The sequence below is a fragment of the Typha latifolia genome, chromosome 13 (assembly GCF_019914945.1).
Source record: "Typha latifolia isolate L0001 chromosome 13, TyphaL0001v2, whole genome shotgun sequence".
NCBI classification, from domain to species: domain Eukaryota; kingdom Viridiplantae; phylum Streptophyta; class Magnoliopsida; order Poales; family Typhaceae; genus Typha; species Typha latifolia.
In genome coordinates, this window is record NC_133098.1 from 2967529 (window position 1) to 2981653 (window position 14125).

At 33.7% G+C, this 14125-nt stretch overlaps 1 long non-coding RNA gene across 1 annotated transcript; it reads right to left on the reverse strand.

Annotated features, from left to right (window-relative positions):
* Positions 1 to 2420: 2420 nt before the first annotated feature.
* LOC140800228 (uncharacterized) lies at positions 2421 to 6767 on the reverse strand. The gene is made up of 3 exons (XR_012111152.1): positions 6636 to 6767; positions 3322 to 3580; positions 2421 to 2949 (listed from the first exon to the last, which is right to left on the reverse strand). It is a non-coding gene; the product is annotated as an uncharacterized lncRNA (long non-coding RNA).
* Positions 6768 to 14125: the final 7358 nt, after the last annotated feature.

Genomic DNA, 14125 nt, shown 5'->3' on the forward strand with positions numbered 1-14125 from the left:
CAACGCAAAAGTTTTTAAAACGAGAGTTTAAAAGTTCATGCAATTTTTACTTTTACTTTTTGTTAATTATGCGGCTAAACTCTCACGTTTGATACTTAACAGTAACAACTAGTCTCCACCATTAAATTAAGGGCATGGTACAACCGGACTATTTAGTGGTCCTAAGCTCTCAATTGGCCATGAACACCATCATCTTTCTGGGACCGGAAGGAAAGCTATCAATATTGCTGTGAGACAAAGGCCTCGTGAATCTTCTACGGCATCAAGGTATGGGATTTAAGGCTTCCACCTCACTTGTAACTAAACTCAGATAGACTTGATCCACTAACTCTCTCTGCAGGCTCAATAATCACCTAATAATTATCTGAAACTCAGATAGGCCTAATTATTATCATTGAATCAGGAGAAACCCAATAATCTTCCCACCATTGACTAATCTATCATATTATTTCACATCCCTAATTAATCCCTAAACCCTAAACAAAACGAAGCCAGCACTTAGATAAGGCATTGCCATGTTTGAAACTTTTTAGATACAATAAAAAGAGAAAAGAAAGAGAATCTTTTGTTTTTTTGTTTTTCTTTACAAAGAACAGTTCAGAATAAGTTTAAATCATAAGCATATATTAGTATAAATCTAGGAGGAGATTCTAACCTGGTAATTTGCTCTCAGAGATGTATGACAACTACATGAGCTTCAAATTAAACCACTTAGCAATCTAAAAGGAGACAGATCAATCATTATTATAAGTGATGTTCCACTGCACCTAATCCTAGCTACCTATGACATTAATAAAGGCATCAACTATATTGCATTCCCCAATCCTCCAATTGTAACTCTTTCCCTCTCCTATGATATATGGCCCAACAAGAACAGTGAAATTCCTCTTTCCCTTTCCCTTTCTCTTTCTCTCTCTCTCTCTCTCTCTCTCTCTCTCTCTCTGAAAAGTTCACCAATTTTTATTTCTGCCCAATCAAAAAGCTCTACAATATCTAACCTCTACTGCTTTTGGTGACTTCCTAGATGCTCTCTCTCTCTCTCTCTCTCTCTCTCTCTCTATGTGGTCCTAAGATTGGAGATCTCCTTGTCGTTGCCGACAACACTATTACACCTCCACTTCTTGAGAATACCAACAAAGTCTTTAAGGGGCAGCAGGCCCTGTCCGTACTGACTTGGAGAGAACTATAATTCCAAAATTGTAGTGTTAGAAAAAAAAAAGTGGTCAATTGTTAAATTCATATTCAAATTTATCCTAAGCACAACTCGAGGCCAAACCAACCTACTACTTTAGTAAAGTTTAAGATTTGATGATAAGTTAGGCTTGAATGAGAGAGTAGTTCGATGATGTAGCAGTTTAAAGTCTAAATTATATGACTTAGCCTTTAGATTATTAAATGATTACAACAAAGTCTCATTTAGGGCTAGTTTTTATATTTTAATTTATATCATGTCAAATTTTAATAATACTACTCTTTCTTTGAGAGATTTGCAATCTGACAAAATATTTTTATTTTAAATGAGGATAATGTTATTTACGCCCCCAAAATATTTACTATTTAATTTTATTTTGGTATACATAAACTCCTAAACTATTAAAAATATTTAACCACTGATGTTATTACTAGAAAAGATAAAAAGATACAAATATTTTTCTACGTTAATATTCTTCTTTATCTCTAAAATAAATAAAAAGTAATATAAAAAATAGATCGTAAACAAAATAAAATAGTTTTTAGTAAATTATTTTTGTAAAATATTCTCAGGATGTTCATTGTGTCAACAAGTATCCTGTTTTTTTTTTTACAATAAATAAAAAGTGTCCTTGATCCACAAGTTAAATTATCTCATCATGGTCGCAGACTTTTAGCCCATACCACCCAAAGAGTGGCTTTAATTTTTTAGAGGGGTCAAAGCAAGTGGTGGGCTTTGTATGCATGGTTATCTTTAGGTGCTGCTGATCGTCTACAACCTGGGACGCAGGAACTCGGGCCCAATCCACGGCCGACGTGTACTTGAATGTAGCTAATTCCAGTCACAGGGGGCTGCATACCATCTGCTCCCTCCTCAGATTGTAGTGCAAGAGGCAAATGGAAGTGCGATTTCAGTTAAATCCCGAAAGGTGTTATCTTTTTTAAGGACGATTTAATTAAACCAAACTCAAAGACGACATTAGACAGAGGGGTCGACAAATAAAGTCAACAATAAATAGAATAAAAAGACCTTATAAGGTTTTAGTAATTATAAGATTAAGCTCTTAAAACTACATACGTCTTATTTTTATTAAAAAAACACATAATTTAGATAAAAGATACTTAAACTTAAACCGGACTGTAAGCATGTGAACAGACAAAAATTAGTCCTCAGAAAAATGTTAAATCCAGAGATGAGCTAATTTAAGCAAAGGTATCATGGTATATATAGTTAATTTATCGAGGTAATATATACAAATAAAGCACAAAGAGTTGAAAGATGAATAAATTATATGGTGATTTTTTTAAAAATATATATAAATAAATTTCTCTTACTTTTTACTGTTAACATTTGCAAGTTTGGTTCGATCCACCATGAGCATGATTAATGGAGAGCGTTGGAGATGCCAGCAGTGCAGGAGCTGAGAGGATAATTATATTTCCACGTCTCATGACCTCGGTCTCAAAGTTGGGTTGCTCATTACCACACCTTAACTCTCTGGTAGGTGAAGCCCAGCTAAAGCTATTCACATGAACAATGCCAATGCTGCCCACCATTAACTTCACTTCCTTACATCTGGTCCCCTTCCTTCCTTGGCAACTTCTCAGCCATCATGCATCGCTACCAACACCTTCACCATAATCGTACAGTACAATTTCAGTTTTTCAAGCATGAGTGGAGGAGTTAAAAAAACTCTGAAACCAATAGATTCGTTGTGATCTTCCTTCTTCTTCTTCTTTCCTTTTCTTTATCTTTCTCTGCAAGAAGAATAGTGCTACAGATGAGTAGGATATCCTTAGTAACAGAGCCAAAAAGATAAAAAGCAGTACATAGAAACATAGTGATTATAATTTGAATCCAGGTAGGACATTTTATACAGGAGTAACATCTATAAGGCCACTACAAAGAATCCGAAACATTTTCCTTACATAAAACCCTTTAATGATGGGGTTGATATGGAACACCAATTTTGCTATTGAGAGTGCATGATAAGGATTGGCCCTTCAAAAAAAAAAAGGATTGCACTTATGCACGAATCTCTCCATGTTTTCTTTATCTGGTAAAGAAACCAAAAGTAGGAATTATGTGGAGAAGAGGTGATTTCTTGGTTCCTTTTAAGAGAGACCCACCAATACAGAGCAGTGCAAAGGAAAGCCTAGGCATTTAGTCGAGCCATGTTGCTTGCCTTCCATGGAATTTGAAGGAGGGACCAACCAGCCATTCTGGGAATTTACACAAGTGGTCCCAAATAAAAAGTCACTTCCTCCTAGTGTTCCTCTCCCTTTCCTTGCACTGTATCCATCAAAACCTAATTCTCTGCTCATTTTTTGCAATTGTGAAGAAGGGAGCTTCCCCTGATAGGCACTTCTTGGACAGTCACTGCAGTTTCTGAAACAAGAATAAGAATGTTACCAATCTAACATAGTTTTCAAACTATTTACCGGTACTACAATTTTTGCAACATAAGCAGCCACATAAATTTCTTTAAGTAAATTGCTCTAAAAAATTGAATCCCTAAAGTGGCTCTTTCCCTCAGGAACTTACTATTAATTTAGGATTTCTTCTTTAGGACAGTAAACTGCTTCCACCGAAAGAAATTATCCTTAAAGCTATATGTCACCAAATAAATCATTTTCCCAATCGACGATTTACCTAAACACTCATTTGCTGATGTGGCACTTAAACATAATCTTTGATAAATTGTTTGAAAACTATAGTAGATAGTAATAAGTTTTGCCATCGACAACAATTTTTGCAAATTTAGCAATCAAATGATGATGGCACTGCTGGTTGATGGTTATTTTCATTAGAAGTCCATTTCTTGACCAACTTTGTCATTAATGGAACAACATCAGATGATAGCAAACTGCTTTACTGGGCCACCTTCTGGTAGTTCAGGTTCAACCGCATCTTTACTTAGTGCCACAAGCCAGACAAAGTGATGTTATTTCCAGTTATGATGTTGAAATTCCTAAGATATTGATGCTAAATTATTGATTAAAGAAAATAAAATAATAGAGGGAGTTGCCATTAAAATTCTAAAGTCAATTGACTCACAATTGTTAAGGTGTGCTATCAAAATTCATGACATTGTCAGCATTGACCACTCCTCCAAGACTATTATACTTCCTTATCTAAACAACTGATGTGGCAGTTTATGCACCTCATATTACATCTGTTCTCAGAAAGAAACAGGTATGATTGATTCATCCCTGGGATCAGATACATAAATAGTCTTCTGACATGGCATAAATACATTCTAACATACAATTCATGAAAGTTTCATGAGTACAACTCTTTGCTAGTTTTAGTGATAGAGAGCACAAAGAAAGGTTCATCTAATCAAACTTAGATGCCAAAAATCTTTTGATTATGAAGTGCAAAACAATGACATGATGAAAACTACATTCCTTATCTCATACTGAAGCTACGAGTCCAATTCAGCACCTCAGAAAAAGGAACTCAACAACTCTTGCAACTAATAAATGGGTTGAATTTGGAGTAACATCGTTTAACATGGTTAACCAGCAAGGAATTGACAGGTGCATCATCAAACAAAGCAATCGTCTTCTACCTGTATCCAAAATGGGCTTGATGACTTAATTGGCCCATCTACAATTCCATCTAGATTTAGGGCTATAAGTTGCTTATTATTGAAAGATTTAGATCTAATCTAAGGTAAAGCTAACAAAAAGCTTCCCTTCTTTTCTCCTAATAAGATTTCATAAATGACTTAATTCAAGTTGGATTTAATTAAAACCAATTGCTCATAAATTTTGAGAGCTCCAAATGTACATGAACTCTAACCTCCTCCTGAAATAAACAACCTCAAACTTTTGACCTACTTTTGTTCACGTTTTGCTCATGTTGAAGATGAATACAATCAATACATCCTACAGAGTAACTCTAACCATGGGGCAAATTGTATTTGGTGATCAGAGAAGTTTAAAATATATTAGAACATGCAAATAAATAAAATTAGATGCAACTCACTAGGCAGTTATTACTAGAAATTGCTCTAAAAATGGAAGAAATTAAGGATAAAGTTGTGTTATTTTGGTGCCAAAGAGAATTTTGGGGTATCCTAGGATTAAATATCTAGAAATATTTAGGGCCAGTAATAGATGAAGCTTCTTTTGTGAAGAATTAACCATAACTTGAAGATATTCCGGTAACGATTATACTTCAAATTCCCAAATTGTCAAGCAATATTTTTCTTTTGGGGCAACTATTCTAGTTCTCTTCTTTGGTACACTAAGGTTCCCAACCTGACGAAACATAAGATTACTAGATTCATAAATATAAAGTTTATATTTATGAATATTAAAAATATTAGATCGCCTTGACGCCCGCTTTCCGTCTAGGTGCTAGGCGGTGGGATGACGACCCGCGGTTGCGTTTCAAAATACACTGATACAAGCCTACTTGAATTAAGAATACTTTTGCAGCTGAAGAGCATAATTTTCATCTTAATATATGCAGGATCTCACCTCTAAATCCAGCACTAGCTTCAGAAAAATAAGAGCAAAGAAGAAACTTTTGCCAGAGAAGACACCAAACAGTAACAATACACCATACTTAATGGTACCCGAAAAAAGTATCTCTGCCTTGCATGACCTTTTGGAACAAAAACAAGCGAGGCAAAGCTTACATATCTTCTTTGCTCTTAGATTATATTAAAATAAATATGAAAAATGACATGCATCTGGAAAGTTCAGAAATATATGCAGTGCTCTTATTGTAGTTGGATAGGCCAACATTACTCAAAGAGCTCTATTTATTTTGTTCATTGCTAGTTCTTAATCCACCTACCTTGCACTTGGCCATTTATTGAGAGGCCCTCAATCTGGGCCAAAATGTTTCAACCATGGTATCTTTGCTGCTGGTACGAAGTTGAGTTATCTAAATCAGAATGTCAAAAGATAAGGTTCTATGCATCTAAAGATTCTTAACATAACCGTGAGCTAGAAACTCAGATCTGAAGCCTAGCCTGACAGTGTACTTTCCTCTTCACAAATAACCTTAATCTTTTTTATTCAGCTTCGTTTGATTAATAAATGAATGGCGCAACTCATTTTATTTCTAGTAAAATGGATCACCTTTCTATAGACAGAAGAGAATCATTCAGTGAAATAAAAATAATTTATCAAAGTATATTCTCCTTTCCATCAGGTATAATCTTTACCTATTTCAGATAGTCTCCTTGAATGAAGTATCAATTTTGACCCATAACGCCAACAATTCCCATTCTCCAATTCTACAAAGCCATCCTCTTTCTCCAAAATCCCAACTTCCCCCAATAAACTGCCTGATTTAAAACTCACTTCCAATTCTCCAAACTCGCATAAAGTAAAGGAAAAGGAATCGGGCGCTAACATTAATCCTAATGGCGGAAAGCGAGAAGAAATGCGGACACACACACACACACAGACAGAGGAATTACCACTTGTAAAATTGTCCGAGGGTTCTGAGCTTGATCTCCAATAACCATTCGACATTGCCGCGGTCAGTCGGAGACTCGGAGCGAAGAAACCCCTAGATACGAATCTTCGAAAACCCTAAACACAAATTTAGGAAGGGGAAGGCCGAAGGGATCAACTCCCCAATGGCGGGAAATAGAAGTGTCACGGTCTAACAGGATGGCAATCGGGTAGGATTAGCCGGTTTCGGGTAGGGTAAACGGGTTAAAATTTCTAAATAAACATATTACACGGATTATAAATTATTTAAATTTATATAAATTATAAAAAAAATAATTTAAAATAATAAATACAAAGATAACTCATTTAATAATCAAGTTAGATGATTTATATCTAATTATCACGTCGGGTCAAAAATTGTCACCAATGGCTGAGCTAACTCTAAGTAGATGCGTAAGGCTGGCAAAATAATCTAAGTAACTCACATTCTGGCTCAAATTAAAGCTCAAATTAGCTATCAGACTCATACTAAAATCAAGCTCAGCTCATTTAGGATTAGAATAGCTCATAAGGTGGAAAAGGAAAAAAGAAGAACAATAGTAAGAACTGCTTAGAATTAATTTAAATCTTTGGAGGACCAGTGCAGTGGTAGGCACAACGGCAAACTGTTTCACTTAGGCCGGCACCTTCACCATGAGTCTTCTTGGACCACTCCCAGTTGCATGTCTCCTTTGCACATTTGCCAATTTCAACGTTCCTATAACAAACGCTCTCAGGACTCAGGGGGAAGACATCACAAGGCCAGAAGTCTCCATCACCAACCCTATTATTACAAGTAAACAATAATAACAATGAACGCATCATAGTTAAACAAAACTATCGCTACAACTTTTAGAGCAATTGGTAAATTAATTTACTTTCTGAGTTTATAACCTCCTGCATGTTAGTATACAAGTACACTAATGTATCGAGGCATTTGGCGTCAGGCTCAAAATATTTCAACAAAGATATATTATGTAATCAAGGTAGCAAAGTCCATTTCCTAAAGATGATTAGTGTCGTTTGATTGTAATTTTTGTTCTTTAAGTATACAAAGTTTGTAGCAAGGTATAAACTAGTAATAAACCATGGACTGCTCAGTTTAGAAATACCAGTGGAGGAAAGAACGAGGAGGACAACAGGTCGTAGACGGCCTTCAAAGAGTTTTTTTTTTTGGATCATTCATGAGCCTGAAGGCTAGATATGGGCTGGACAAATTGCTTCGAATCAAACGCCGCCGAGACCTGCTCCAAGCCGTTGCGTTGCCAAGCTGTTCTTCCAAGCTAACCGCACTGCCGAGTCATCAATCAAATCGAGCCAAGCCACCAAACTACCAACCACCAAACAATTTCTCCACAATATTATTTGGGGTTGAGCAAGATACCTACCAACTCTACTAGAGTTCAAAAAGGAAGAGGAGGTAATATGGGAGCTGGAGCAGATCAGCTGGAGCCCCAACTGCAGGAATTCCCTGCACGTGAGAATTATAATTATCTCTAAACTATATTATGCGGAAATAACTTCCAACATAAAACTATTAAGAAAATAGATAATATTATATTAATTTCAATAAGGATCTGAGGGATGTCTTCCCATTTATTGACATGTGTGATATTTGTTGCTTCAATTCTGATGGAAAATTTCAAATATATAAAAGTAATATACAGGAGGAATCGAATAGCACATATCGTGAGATAAAATGTGAATAATAATAAAAATAAAGGGTATTTTTATGAAATTCCATATAAATTTTCATTTAATATTGGGCCCCACTTTCTTTTTAGTTGGGTCTCGTGGTGATATATACTTTGTTATTTCTGGCGGCGTTCCTGTGGCACAGTAGATTTGATCTCCAGTCTCTAGATGATGGTGTGGATGAGTCCAATACTAGAATGAGGAAAAATTTATACTAATTTTTTTCATTATTTTTAAAGATGGCTTAATTATCTACTAATTATGTCTAATCTTAAGCAGTAAATTTAATATTTCTCTTTTGTCAGCAATAACAGAAGCGGTAGAAATCAGTAGATTTACGGTAAATTTCTTGCATTAGGAGAAATATATGTTAAAAAAATATTTGCAGAAATGGACAAAGGATTTGTATCATACGATTAGAATTTAGAAAAAAAATAAAATAATTATTTTTGTATTACGATGCATCTGTATTTTCTAATACGGATGATAGTTGCTGCTTACATAAATAATAATAATAATAATAATAATAATAAAAGCATAGCCAAATATTTCGTCTCCTTTTCTGAAAAGAGAAGTAAATAGTCCTGCATAATTTATTATTATTTTTATTTCTCTAGGAATTATTATTATAATTTTTCTTAAGTAGCACTTATTTTTCCCCTCTAAATTTGAAAATGTATTTCACCGTAAGAATTTATTAATGAATATCTATAAATAGCACTAATTAACCCCACTTAAAATCTAAGGATAGTTTACATATGCTATTTTCTTTCCAAATAAATATATTTTAGGATTTAAAAATAAAGCATGTACACAACAAATTCAAATTTTATTAGTTAAGACCATTAGGTTTGTTTCTCTTCTTTTTTTCTGAAAATAACTTTTAATTAGATTTGCATGGTGGATAATATTTTAAAATTAATAAGTAATTTGGAAATTTTGCTCCACTGGTCAAATTTTTTTGGCTCCGCCTCCTAAGTTAATACTGAAGGTAATTAAAATTTATATTCAGATATTTCTTTTTTCTCGGATGCAATGGCAAAAAAAAGTTAGAAAAAGAGGAAAGAAGCATAAAAATAATATCATATTCTATTATTCTGGCTTCAGCACATAGATTATTAGATCAACATATTGACTGCTTAAAATAAATCTAAATCTTAATTTGGAGGTCCATCGCAGTAGTAGGAGCAGCGGCAATCTCCACCATTGCAGACACCGTTGCCTTGTGTTTGTTTCACGCATGCAGCGTCACATGCCGCCGCTTGACACTGTCCAGTCTGGATGATCTTCCAACAAGTGTGCTCAGGGGGAAAAAATACACGCCCAGATACCTCAACCACCATGCCTATTATTATAAAACAAATGTATTACAGTTACTATGCCATCAAGAATATTACAAATAATATTAGTCTAATGAACTCAGATAAATACCAATAGAGAGAACAAGGAGGATAACGGCAATAGGTAATATGTGGCCAGCCTTCATCTTTGCAGCCAAATAAGAGAAATTTCCTACAAGAAATATAAAATAAAAAAAAGGTCAATTTTGAATTCTGAGGTGTAGAAACAAATTGAAAGATGCAAAGTTAATAAACTTACAAAGTATTAGCACAGTAGACTTTTGATCTCTGGTTTGTGGATGATGGTGTGGGTGACTCAACAACAATGGAATGGGGAAGACTTTATACTTAAAATTTTCATCATTTTTAAGAAAGATTTAATTGCTTACTTAATTGCATCAAATGCTATACAGTAAATTAGGTTATTTCTCTTTTGGCAGCTAGGAGTAATTTTTGATCTAGATTTGTCCGAATTAAAATTTGTTTACAAAAATGGATGACAAGAAATTGGACAAAATTATAATCTTCTACTATGGTGCAGCTGTATTTCTTAATATGGATGATAATTGCTGCTTATCAAAAGAATATAATAAAAGCATATCTAGATTATGTCCCTATAAGAATTTATTAGTGCATACCTATAATTAGCACTACTAATTAGCCCCACTTAAAATCTAAAAATAGTTTCCATATACTCTTTTCTTTCCAAATAAATATATTTTAGGATCGAAAGATAAAGCATGCACATAGCAAATTCAAAATTTATTAGTTGAGATCATCTAGATTTTTAATTAAATTGGTATGGCATAGAATATTTCCAAATTAATTTCTTTGATGATATGCAAACTATATATCAACTGGAATTGTGCATATAAATATGTCGCATCCTAGTAAAAAAAAAAAAGAAAAAAAATCATTTAGAGTTGTTTATTTAGGAGAAAGTAGAGAGTTCACCTTTTAACCTGTTAATTGATGGAATAATTTATTAGTTCCTATCGTCACTTCTATTACTTCAACCAACCATTTTAAATAGAAAAATATTAAATTTCACATATTTATTTTCATAATTTTAGGGTTACCGTAACTATAATTTGTATTATTTATCGAGCCTCCAATTTTGTTTAATTTTGAAGTATCCTTCCAAGTTAATTGTAAAATATAAACTATAAAACCCAAAAATTATATTATTTCAAATAAAATATCTAAAGTAAAAAACGATGAAATTTTTTTAATTTACAGAAAAAAAAAAACGAAATCTACACCAAATTGCTTAAATTGTCAGTTTTATTTTCGCCGTCAACTATACAATTTTCTAAGCAATTAAGTCCCATTTTTTAGCTCGATTGGTGGTGGATGTGCCAAACGCAGCCAGCTATCCCATTCGATCGTCGTTAGATTCTCCAACTCGAACAGATCTGAGCTCGAATCGCTGCTCAACGCCACCTCCTTTGCTGCCGCCGGCATTGGCGGCTTTTGCCTACATGAGAGGCACAACCTTGCCTCGCCGGCGAGGTCGTGGCTTTTCTATACATTTCTTTTTTTTTTGGGGGTGAAGAGTGATATATCCAACTCTAAGTTGAATAGGATCGGATCTACAACATATTAACAAAGATGTGCGTCTAAGGCTGGCAAAATAATCAATTCACACTCAAGCTCTACTTAATTTAAGTCAAGCTCAAAATTATATATATAATTTAACTGAGGTAAAGCCTTAAATTTTAAAATTTAATCGTCTTGTTCAATTTAAGCTTGTATTGGGCTTGCGTCTACTAACTTTGGCGTCGAATTTTACCGAGCTCCAACACTAAAATTTAGATAAAAATTTAATTTTAAGTGAGCACTATCAGGCTCATACTCAAGTCAAGCTCAACTCATTTAGGATTATAATAGCTCATAAGGTGGGAAAGGGAAAAAGAAGAAGAATAGTAAGAAATTGTTTTATTCTCCAGAAAATTTTATAGCTAGCCTACACCATCAAGGTAACGTAGGCTAATCAAACTCAGCATCTCTTATTAAGGTAACATAATGAGTGCTTAGAATTAATTTAAATCTTTGGAGGACCAGTGCAGAGGTAGGCACAACGGCAAACTGTTTCACTTAGGCAGGCACCTTCACCATGAGTCTTCTTGGAGCACTCCGAGTTGCATGTCTCCTTTGCACATTTGCCAATTTCAACGTTCCTATAGCAAACGTTCTCAGGGGGGGATATCACGAGGCCAGAAGTCTCCATCACCAACCCTATTATTATAAGTAAACAATAATAACAATGAACACATCATAGTTAAACAAAACTATCGCTACAACTTTTAGAGCAATTGGTAAATTAATTTACTTTCTGAGTTTATAACCTCCTGCATGTTAGTATACATGTATACTAATGTATCCACGGCTCAAAATATTTCAACAAAGATATATTATGTAATAAAGGTAGCAAAGTCCATTCCTAAAGATGATTAGTGTCGTTTGATTGTAATTTTTGTTCTTTAAGTATACAAAGTTTGTAGCAAGGTATAAGCTAGTAATAGACCATGGACTACTCGGTTTAGAAATACCAGTGGATGAAAGAACAAGAAGGACGAGGAGGACAGCATGAATGTAGCCAGCCTTCATCTTTGCAACAAAAATAAGAGAAATTTCCTTCAAGAAATATGAGAAAAAAAAAGATTAATTTAGAATTTTGAGGTGTAGAAATAAATCTAAAGATACAAAAGCTAGTAAGCTTACAAAGAGTTAGCACAGTAAATTTGATCTCGAGTCTCTAGATGATAGTGTGAGCGAGTCATAGACAATAGAATGGGGAAGAATTTATACTAATATTTTTTATTATTTTTAAGAATGGCTTAATTGTCCACTAATTACTCTAATCTTATACAGTAAATTTGGTTATTTCTCTTTTGGCAACAATAACTAAAGCGATAGAAATCAATAGATTCATAATAAGTTCCTCGCATTAGGAGAAATATATGTTTTAAAGCTATCCAAATTAAAAAAATGTTTACAGAAATGGACAAAGGATTTGTATCATATGATGAGAATTTGGAAATATATATATATATATATATATATATATATATATATATATATAATTATTTTTGTATTAAGATGCATCTATATTTCCTAATACCTATGATAGTTGCAACTTAACAAAAATAATAATAATAAAAACATAGCCAAATATTTCCTCTCCTTTTCTGACCAGAGAAGTAATTAAATAGTCATGCATACCTAAGTGGGGGGCCATGGCACTCCCTAAATTAATTAATTTTTATTTCTCTAGGAATTATTATTATTATTAATTTTTGTAAAATAGTATTTCTCCCCCTCTAAATTTGGAAGTATTTCACCGTAAGAATTTATTAATGAATATATATAAATAGCACTAATTAGCCCCACTTAAATTCTAAAGATAATTTCCATATGCTCTTTTCTTTCCAAATAAATATATTGTAGGATTTACATAACAAATTCAAATTTTTTATTAGTTGAGATCATTAGATTTGTTTCTCTTTTTTTTTCTTCTAAAAATAACATCTTTTTAATTAAATTTGTATGGCAGATAATATTTTCAAATTAATAAGTAATTTAGGAAATTTGCCCCATTGATACAAAATTTTAACTCCCCTCCTTGGTTAATACTCAAGGTAATTCGAATACTAACAGCGAAAGAAAATTATATTAAAGTTCTGCTTAAGTAGATAAATAATATATATCCAGAGTCTTATTTCTCTTGTGTCCTATCTATGATTTATATTTCTTGAATATTGTTGATGAAATTAATTCATATTTCTTTGATGATGAACTTGATATTTTAGAGTTAACGCTCCACATTTATATTACTTATCTCTCTACATTTCGAAAATCAAGTTGATTGTACTACAGGGTGTGTTTCTAAAATATGAAGTATAAAATTGCAGAATAATTCTTTTTCCCGTAGCTCTGCTAGGATTTCTCCCCCACTTTTAATGGTCTTTTCTGGCTATCTCCATTCGCACTCGTGGTTGGTGACTCATTTTCCTTCCCCTCCTCCTTCCCTATTAGAATATTAAGTTAGCCCATTTGGAAATCAAGAATATTAACCCATTTGATTAGTTAAAAACATCACTGCATCAAAATCCTCTTGGGTCTCTAGAAAACGAGGAATGAGAAGGTTTTCAAAATCCTTTCAAGTGTCAAGACGTAGAAGGTGGTAGCGTAGATCACTGCATGTTAGCCAAGTGGCAAATGACTGCGGGCACCGCTATTGGTAATCGTATTATTTGATTGAATGGACGCGAGCTGGGATGGGAGGCTTTGAAAAGGTTCTCCGGTTTCGTGGATTAACTACGTGGAATATCCGGAACACCTGAGTCATGTTCGGACGTTTGGAGAAGGGTCGATTCATCTAGAAATTAGAGGGTTGGGTCTTCGATCGCTCCAAGTTAAGCAAAAAATTATGACTT